General features: G+C 33.3%; 1 long non-coding RNA gene across 1 annotated transcript; it reads left to right on the forward strand.

The window, feature by feature from the left end:
- The first annotated feature begins 5,441 nt into the window (after window positions 1-5,441).
- On the forward strand, window positions 5,442-9,903 carry LOC102662243 (uncharacterized). Its single transcript, XR_415950.4, has 3 exons — window positions 5,442-7,042; window positions 8,993-9,066; window positions 9,153-9,903. It is a non-coding gene; the product is annotated as an uncharacterized lncRNA (long non-coding RNA).
- Window positions 9,904-10,151: the final 248 nt, after the last annotated feature.

Here is a 10,151-nt window from a genome sequence, read left to right on the forward strand (position 1 = left end):
AATCCTTATTAGGAAAAACTTTTCCTAATGATGCAAGATGGTTTACAATATGTGTAAACCTTTTTTGTAAACTCTGAATGTTTTCATTTGGATTCATCCTAAATAACTCATATTCATGGGTAAGGGTATTTATTCTAGACCTTTTTACATCTGTGGTTCCTTCATGGGTTAACTGGAGAGTATCCCACATATCCTTGGCATTAGTACAATTTGACACTCTAAAGTACTCATCTATCCCTAGGGCTGAAGTGATGATATTTTTGGCTTTGAGATCGTACTGGATTTTTCTCCTATCTTCTTCTGTCCACTGATCTCTAGGTTTTTGGGTTGAAGTACTTGTGCTTACATCTACTATAGTGGGTATATGTGGTCCTAATTCTATTGCTTCCCATATATTTAGATCTATGGCTTCAATCAATATTTGCATGCGGGTTTTCTAATAATGGTAACCCTCACCATTGAAAATGGGTGGTCTGTGAATAGAATTTCCTTCAGGAAACAAGGGATTTGAGGAGGCCATCCTACAAGAAACCATCTCTGATACCACTTGTTGGATCGAGTGGCCTCAGAATAATTAAGAAGGGGGGGTTGAATTAATTATTCCTAAACCTTTACCAATTAAAAATTTACTCTTCTAAGGCTTTTACTATGTTATTAAGAGAATAAAGAGTAGAAGAGAAACTTAACCAAAAGTAAAAGCGGAAATTACAATGCACAATGGAAAGTAAAAGAATAAGGAAGAAGGAGACAAACACATAAGAGTTTTTATATTGGTTCGGCAACAACCCATGCCTACATCCAGTCCCCAAGCGACCTGCGGTCCTTGAGATTTCTTTCAACCTTGTAAAAATTCTTTTACAAGCAAAGATCCACAAGGGATGTACCCTCCACTAGAACTTATCCACAAGAGATGTACCGTCTCTTGTTCTCAGTCAACAACCCAAGTACCCTCTACTTGTACCACAAAGGATGTACCCTTCAATGTGTTAAGACAAAGATCTCAGGCGGTTAAACCTTTGATACTTTGTGAATGGGGATACAAAAGAATTCTCAAGCGGTTAGTCCTTTGAACACTTTTATATAAGGGAATGGGAAGAATCAAAAGAATTCTCAGACTGTGTCATTTTGAATTCTTTGACAAGGGAGAAGGGAGACACAAAAGAATTCAGGCGGTTAGTCCTTTGTTCTTTTGGAAAAGGGAGAAGAGAGACACAAAAAGAATTCAGGCGGTTAGTCCTTGGCGAATTATTTTTGGCAAAGGGAGAAGAGATGAAAAGAATGAATAGCACAAGTTTTCAAGGTTTAGAAAACCAGAAAACTTTGGAAAGCTTTTGGCACAAAGAAGAAGAAGAAGTTCAAAGAGATTCAAGGCTTGTAAAGGATTGTAATGAATTGATTGGATTGATAGACAGATTGATTGAATGAATAAAAATGCAAAACAAAGCCTTGCTTTTATAGACTCTTCATGTTTGGTCAAGAGGACCATTTAGAAGAGTTATAACTTTTAGAAAAAATTAAAACCAATTTGAAAAAGTCAAAAAAAACTATTTGAAGAGTTACACCTTTTGATTTATTCAGAAATAATCACTGGTAATCGATTACCAAATCAGTGTAATCGATTACACAAAGCTTTTATGTGAAAGGATGTGACTCTTCACATTTGAATTTGAATTTCAATGTTCAAAGGCACTGGTAATCAATTACCAAAACATTTTAATCGATTACAGCTTTTTGAAATCAATTGGAACGTTGTAAATTCATTTGAAAACTTTTTCAAATCTATTTTGCTACTGGTAATCGATTACAACAATCTGGTAATCGATTACCAGATAGTAAAAACTCTTTGGTAAACATGTTTTGAGAAAAATTCGTGTGCTACTCAATTTTTGAGAAAACCTTTTCATACTTATCTTGATTCTTGAATCTTGAGTCTTGAATCTTGATCTCTTGAATCTTGATTCTTGAAATCTTGATCTCTTGAATCTTGATTCTTGAAATCAACTTTCCTCTTGAATATTGAAGTGTTCTTGATTCTATCTTGAATATCTTGAACTCATTCTTTGATTGACCTTTGAGCTTTTTGTCATCAATTTTGTCATCATCTTTTGTTATCATCAAAACATCTTTAAATCACTCTTGATTCATCATGAAGCTTTGCTTCTACATTTGCAACCTATTGATGGAATCATATGGAAGCACAACAATTATAGGCAATATAAAGTGAGGTTTGACTATCACCATTTAATGGAATCGATATTCCTTAGCCACAATCTAAAAGTTAAAGGTAATTGGAACTTAGTGTGGAGCCTCAATGTCCCCCCCCCCCCAAGGTCAAGCATTTTGTGTGGAGGACCCTTCGAGACTACCTCCCTATAAGATGGTGTCTTCAATCTTGAGGTGTTCCATGCTCTAATTTATGTGCTTACTGCCACACCAATATGGAGAATGCATGGCATATTTTCTTTGGTTGGGAACAAGTCCTAAATGTTTTGGTTGCTGCAGGATTATGAAGGCATATTGAAAGCAAAATAAACCAAGCTGAGAGTTGCACTAATTTAATTTTCAACATATTGGAATCCCTTTCCAATGATAGTCTCACAAAGTTTGTAATGGACCCGCCTTTGGAGTATTTGGCAACACAAAAGCGACAAGATTAAGGAAGATCAAGACGTCCAATCAAGCGTCTCTTTCAACCTCGCCATACAATATTATCACGAATGGTATTTTGCTTGCAAACCTCTAGAACAACATGTTGTGCTCCAACCAAACCAACACATTACAAGTTGGCAGCCACCATTGATAGGTATAAAGTGTAATATTTGTTAAGTCAAAAGAGATTTATGTATTAAATACAAATTAGAGCTCCTAATTATTTTGATTAGATGCAAATAAATACAAATGATAAAAGTTGTGTCTAATGTGCTATCGGATCATGACTATATTCTAGCGTATGATGTTTTTAAACGATATCTCACAAACATGATTTGATATAACATTAAGTGTTGCATTTAAGACCTTCATTTAAGACTTTGTGTCTAAGATTCTATTTTGTAAAAAACATTCTCCTAGGATATGTCAAAGTCTTATGAAGAATAAATGAAGTTCACAGTCTAAAAGTGTTGATCTTCATCAAAAGGTATGCTCTACTTTGCAAACCTGCTCTGATAGAAGAAGTGACTTTCGGATGAAGTGTTTGACACACCAACCTATAAGCAAGGACTCTACATGAAGAAGATACATGCATTTAATGCAAGCATTAAATGCCCTAATGACCATAATTCATAAGATGAAGAAGTAGAGTGAAGCATATTCATTGTGAAACAATAAATACTTGAAGATGAAGAATATAAATAGAATAAGCTTTGAAGAAACAAAATATGAATTAACTTGCAAAATATTCTTTCATTCTTTCTCGCAAAGCTTTTTGTAAATATCTAATAGATAAAAGCTCTCAAAACACCTTGTAAACCTTGAGAGAAAAGATTAAAGTGTTGAGTGTAAGATCCATCTGTAAGACGATCATCTCTTAGTCATTGTGCAAACTTACAACAAATCTTGTTGATTTATTTAGAGTCAGTAGTGACTCGGTAGGACAAAGAATATTGGGTTAAAGTCAAGCTTGGGGTAGAACTTGTCTTTGTAAGAGCCAAAAGTGGCAGTGAAAAATACTTGTAACTTTTGATATGTTAGTAGAACTTGGTGGGTTGCTAAGAATTGGATGTAGTCTTTGTGGTTGAAACGAACTAATATAAATTTTTGAGTGTTTTTGGTTTATTGTTTTCCTTAGTGTTTAACTGACAAAGAGTTTGAGTTTGTTTTTAGATCTTCTATCTATTTTATGATCGTTTAATTAATTTTTTTCATTTTATATGTTATATGTTCTTATTAAAAATCATATCAGACAATAAAATGTATCTATTTTTAGAAAAAATTAAATTTCTAAAAACACAATTCAACCCCCATTCTTGTGTTATTTACCTATAATATTGATGCATCTATCTTCAATGAAAATAATAGCTTTAGTGTCAATCTATTTGTTGGAACCCATGGAGCTTTTATACAAGCTAGAACTTTGCTCTTTCTTGGTTTACCAGAACCGCAGGAGATTGAAGCATGGGGATTGCTCGAAGCGCTTAAGTGGACGAAATCCATGAACCTTGCGAATGTCACATATGAGCTAGACTAGAAATCAATGGTGGATGGAATAAGGCACAATTCAATAGGCTTTCTTGATTTTCATTGTATCTTGTCAAAGTGTAGAATTATTCTTTCAACTACTACATACTCATTGGTGAGTTTCTCTAGAAGGCAAGTCAATCATGTGACCCATTCTCTAGCTAGGGCAACATGATTACATGCTCGCAACCAAACTTTTTATCATATTCTAAATCGTATTCACTCCCTTATTATGAATGAAATGAGTAACTTGATTCTTCTAAAAAAAGAAAGTTGAGATGCGGCAAATTGACCAAACTGGGTTAGTTTTAGAAACTATTTCCCAAAACGAGTCTCTTTTCAAACTATTTTCGGAGGGGGTCTATTTTTTCAAAGCGTTTTGCCATCACTACGAGCGAAACACCACGTGGCAGCATGGCATGCGTTTCGCCATTAGTGTTGACGAAACATGCTGCAACTTTTTTCCAGCATGGCATGGGTCTTGCCACTAGTGCTGGCGAAATAAGCTTGATAGGGTTTCGCCAGTTCCACTGGCGAAATAGGTACAAGTACAGAAAATTAATTTTGCTTGTAAACTTGAAACGGGTGTAACTTTTGATAGAAATGTTCGTTTGAGGTTCATAATATGTCAAAACGCTCGAAATTGAATGAGGAATCCCCTAACAAATTCACAAATATGGTCAACTCATTTTTCCAAAAAATGTCTCTAAGTAGGTGAAAAATAGGATTTAAGATTTAACCACCCGATTTTTCCATTATTAGAGAATAACAAAACTTGAACAAAAATAACTAGCGTGTGATATTTTTGTCAGGGGACTCCTTGTTCAATTTCGAGCATTTTGACATATTATGGACCTCAAACGGACATTTCTATCAAAAGTTACACCCGTTTCAAGTTTACAAGCAAAATTAATTTTCCGTACCTGTACTTGTTTCGCCAGTGGAATTGGTGAAATCCTATCAAACTTATTTCGCCAGTGAAATTGAAGAAACCCTATCAAGCTTATTTCTCCAGCACCAGTGACGAGACCTATGCCACACTAGAAAAAAGTTGCAGCATGTTTCGCCAACACCAATAGCGAAACGCATGTCATGCTGCCACGTGGTGTTTCGCTCGTAGTGATGACAGAACGTTTTGAAAAAACAGACCCCCTCCAAAAATAGCTTGAAAAGAAACCCGTTTTAAAAAATAATTTCTAAAACTAACCCAATTTGATCAATTTGGCTCGAGATACATGACTCAAACGTTAGGACTAGTTTGGTTGCGGCTAAATTAGTGAAAAGAAGAATATTGGAATGATTTGGTTGCATTGATTTGTGCAGAATTTTTTTTTTCAAAAGAAAAGTGGGACCCACACGTTTTCTTCTTCTCTCATATGAGCAGATTAGAGAACTTGTTATTGTGCATCTCCTTTTCCAATCTTGCCCTCGGCCTCTAACCCTTCTCTGCTCTCTCTCTTCCATCGCTCACTCTGACTTCGCCTGCGATACCCACCACCACCATGCCCACAACCTTCCATCTGCCGTCACCAACCACACCTTCCGCCACCGTTACCCCTTCCTCTGTTTCACCCGCATTGGAACCCTTCGCTCCACCTCTTCTCTCTTTCGCATTTTTCTGGTTTTTTTTTTTCAGATTCGAGAGCTCAATCGCAACAACTCCGTAAGATTGCGAACGTCGTTCCGATGGTCATCGTTGTCGTCGAATCCAAAGTCCAATCGACCACCTGCGCTGCCCTTGTGAACGTGTTTGCGTGGACGGTGTGACCAACTTCTTCAACACCGCTCTTCATTTTTCTGGGTTTTTAGCAAATGCTTTCTCTTTCATTTTTTCAGATCTTCACCATGAAAAACATTCTCTCCCTCCTTTGTGCTTGTCGCCACCGACACCGTCCCTGGATCTGTTGGCCTTGTCAACATCACTAACCATTTTTATTTCAATTTTAGTTGCTCTGAAATTGTATAATTTGGTTTGGAGGGCTTGATATTTGAAATGAATGAGTTACTTTCTGTGAGAATTTTGTTGATTTTATATTCCCTGAGTATAGATTTTTGGGGGTTTGAAATTTAAATTTGGAATGAATTCAGATTTGTGATTTGCATGGTATGTGATATATTGGTGAACTTCCAATCGCAGACTTGTTGGTGTTTATGTTGTCGGTGAAGAAAAGTTGTAAAAGGGAAACAAGGATGATGGTGGGGTGAGAGACACAAAGAGGAAAAATGGAACTATGGAAGAGAGGGGAAGGATAAAATTTTATTTGCAGATAAAAAGGACCATAATCAAATTTATTTGCAAATAAAATAAAGGAGAAAATTTTATGTGCAGATAAATTTTTTATTCTTGTGCCTATTCACTGGAATCATATGGATCACAACCAGTTGACAACAGAAAATATGATCGAAACCAGTTAAGTAACAAAAAAACACAACAGTGAATGGTTAAAATGGTCCATAGTGCTTGGTGGTGAAAGGTTAAAATGATCATTTACTCAATTCCAATATTTCTTTTCCATTAATGGTTAAAATGGTCTATAGTGCTTGGTGGTGAAAATATCCTGTTGTTTTATAAAGGTTAAAATAATCATTTACTCAATTCCAATATTTCTTTTCCATTATTTTATTATTTACCAATTAATTTTATTTTATTTTGATATATTTTCTTCAATTAAATCACCTTTATTTTTTTTTCTTATTTCTATTTTTTTTTTCTCTTCTCACCTATTTTCTTCTCTTATCACCCCTTTCCTCCTCATAACCACACGACCCCTTAGAGCCATGGATAATACACTATACCAGAATAGAAATTTGACAGCTGATTGGGGTTTTCACAGATACTGCTTTCCACATGAAGGAGAACACGCCGGTGAGTTGAATTCCAATTTCAAAAATTTTATTTCTAATTTCACATTTGAAATCAAACCACACGGGTAGAGTTGTAATTTTACCAACCCTATATACAGGCTTATTTGTTATTTATATTTTGGTTTAATTACTTCATCCTATAATTTTATCATTTGTATTTTTTAACTTTTATAGTTTGAAAATTTTTTTTTTTCTTATAATTTACATCTTGATTCTTTTTTAGTCCATGTAATCTAAAAGTGATGTTTTTAGTTTTTATAATTTATTTTTGTAATTTTCTTTCTGTTCCTATAGTTTGAAATGATTTTCTTAATTCATATATTTTATTTTAATTTCCTTTTAGTCTTTAAGTAATATTATCAATTCTAATTAATTACAAAAATATTAACAAGTAATTAGTAACTAATTTATCGCAAGATAATTTGTAATAAAAAATAATTGATAATTTATAACTAATTATATATATATATATATATATATATATATATATATATATATATATTAATAAAGACTAAAAAATAATTAAAATATATATTATAAAGATTAAAAAGATCATTCTCAAACTATAGGAATTAAAAGAGAGTTAAAATATAAATTATATGAACTAAAAATATTACTTTCACCGGCAAATTGCTCAAACTAGGTCCCTTTTAGAAACTAATTCCCAAAAGGGGGCTGTTTTGAAACTTTTTCCAGGGGGAAATTAGTTTCTAAAATAGACCCCCTAGAAAAAGTTTCAAAACAGCCACCTTTTGGGAATTAGTTTCTAAAAGGGATCTAGTTTGAGCAATTTGCTTACCTTCAACAGTGGGAATTAAAAGATAAGAATCCTAAAATTATAGATATCAAATAAGTAATTTAGAAATATATTTTTAATTTATAAAAGTCAAGCTAAAACATCAATTTAGTCAAACAAATCGGAGTACTAAAATTGTTGTAAAGTAATTCAATAGGTCTTAATCTTATTTGATGACATTTTTGTGATTATAAGAAGATTACACAAGTTTAAAGTGAACTAATGGAAGGGATCATCTTTCCATGAGAGTAAGTAAGATGATTTCCACTTAATTATTCAAATATTTTATTATTAACTGAGTATTTTTTTTTTTTAATCAAATTTTAGGTTTCTCTTTTAATTAATTGCTTTATATTTAATGAAATGATAGTAACTAAAATTCAATTAAAAAAATGTTTCAATTTTTCTCATGATATGTAAAATTTAAAATCTTAAAAAATTTGTTTCTCTGTAAAAAATATAACACATGGGGGGTGAATATTTTTTTTCAAGAAAGTGAGAAATAATTTTATATTTTTAAAATATTTTAAATTATTGGTATAGTTTTTTAATATAAATTCTCTTGCTTACTATCTCCTAACTAAACTAATTTAATGAATTTTTGTATTTAATTTTCTCTTAATTAATTGCCTTACATTAAATTAAGTGATAGAAACAAAAATTCAATTCAAAAATCTGTTTCAGTTTTTTCACATGATATTTAAATTTTAAGACCTTCAAACTTTTATCTTTCTCTATATAGAATATAACATATTGGGGTTCATTGAGCTATTGAACTTTATCATTTTCATCTTGTATTTGGGTTCATTGATTCATTCATCTAATGTCATTGCTTTTAAGTTTTCATGCCTGTTTTTTGGAGGAGGATCTAATTTTTTCAATCTCTTTCATGAAATACCTAATTTGCTTTTGCTATACATCTGTTGGTCTCTATCAATTAATATCAATGTATTTCGGTGCGTATGTTAATTCCTAGTTTCATGTCTAATTTTTTCTTGGGGGTTTCTCTCATGTACCACAACATGTTAAAAGCCCTGTGACAATTTGTGGCGATATTCATGGGCAGTTTCATGATCTTGCTGAACTGTTTCGAATTGGAAGGAAGGTATAATTTCTGACAATGGGTTTCTTTTTGTTTTCAATTTTCTATTTTAGCTGGGGAATGTCTTAACTAAACTAATTGAGACCTGTCAAAGAAAAAAGCTTTCGGAGATTGAAGTGCATCAGAGGTATTGAGGAGTGAATTGTAAAATTCAGGAACTACTCATTTTCTTATCTGTTGAGCTAATTGTTCTTTTATCATCTTTTAATGCAGATTACTCAAGTATATGGATTTTATGACGAATGCCTTAGAAAGTGAGTTTTCAACACTCATTCATTGGTTCTATGGGGCAAAAGTGAAGAATTTATAATTTCTATGGAGCAAAAGTGAAAAACATGAGATGTTTCTATCTAGAGAAAGATCTGTTTGTGTAGGATGTTTTTGTTGTTTCAATTGAAGTTCGTTTTGTTAAATACGGATGTTCAATTTTTTTATTAGTATTGTCATGTTGGAGTCACTAAAATTTCCTTTTAGATAGAAGCTGACAGAAATTTATTTTTCCTTTCCCCTGCAATATGCTCTTTTAGAATTCCAACATAGTTTCTTGTTACTTTAATGTACTGAACGGGAGTTCTGGGATGAGCATATGAATTTTGCTGTTGATTTGGTGTTATGTAGCTTTTTGCTTTGTGATTTTTAGTTTTACTGTTAGAGAGATCTTTAGTTTTAGATATTAATGGATGTGGCAGCATAATGTCTGGTTGTATTAGTACTAGTGATGTAATAGTAGTTGTATGATATAAAATATCATGCTAATCCTAACTTCGTTGAAGAAATGGTCACTCTTTACTACCGTGATTCCTCCCGGCTCATCTCTAACTTGGATCACACACTGTAATTGCGCGTCTTCTTTGTGCCTCTTATTCTTCTTCTTCGTTGAGGAGGTTGCCGCCATTGTTGCGGTGGTGCTGCGAGAAAGCTTCCGCGAAGAGCAACGATCATTGAGGAGGTTAGCGCGTCCACTGTCGAGGTAAGCACCGTGAACCTTACCTTTTTTGGTCCAGTGTTGCCGGCGATGGCGGAAACCGCTGTCGGAAATCGCTGGGAGCTTTATGGATCAAGTGATCCGTGAACATTTTCCGGATCAAGTATTTTGATCAAATCTGAAGAAGAAGAAAAATAGAAATATGGCAAAGCAAGTAAAGCAACTGAACCACGTCAAAAACATATTGGAGTAAATATTAATTTTGGTCATACAATAATCACTTCCAT

The sequence above is a fragment of the Glycine max genome, chromosome 9, assembly GCF_000004515.6.
Source record: "Glycine max cultivar Williams 82 chromosome 9, Glycine_max_v4.0, whole genome shotgun sequence".
In the NCBI taxonomy this organism is placed as follows: domain Eukaryota; kingdom Viridiplantae; phylum Streptophyta; class Magnoliopsida; order Fabales; family Fabaceae; genus Glycine; species Glycine max.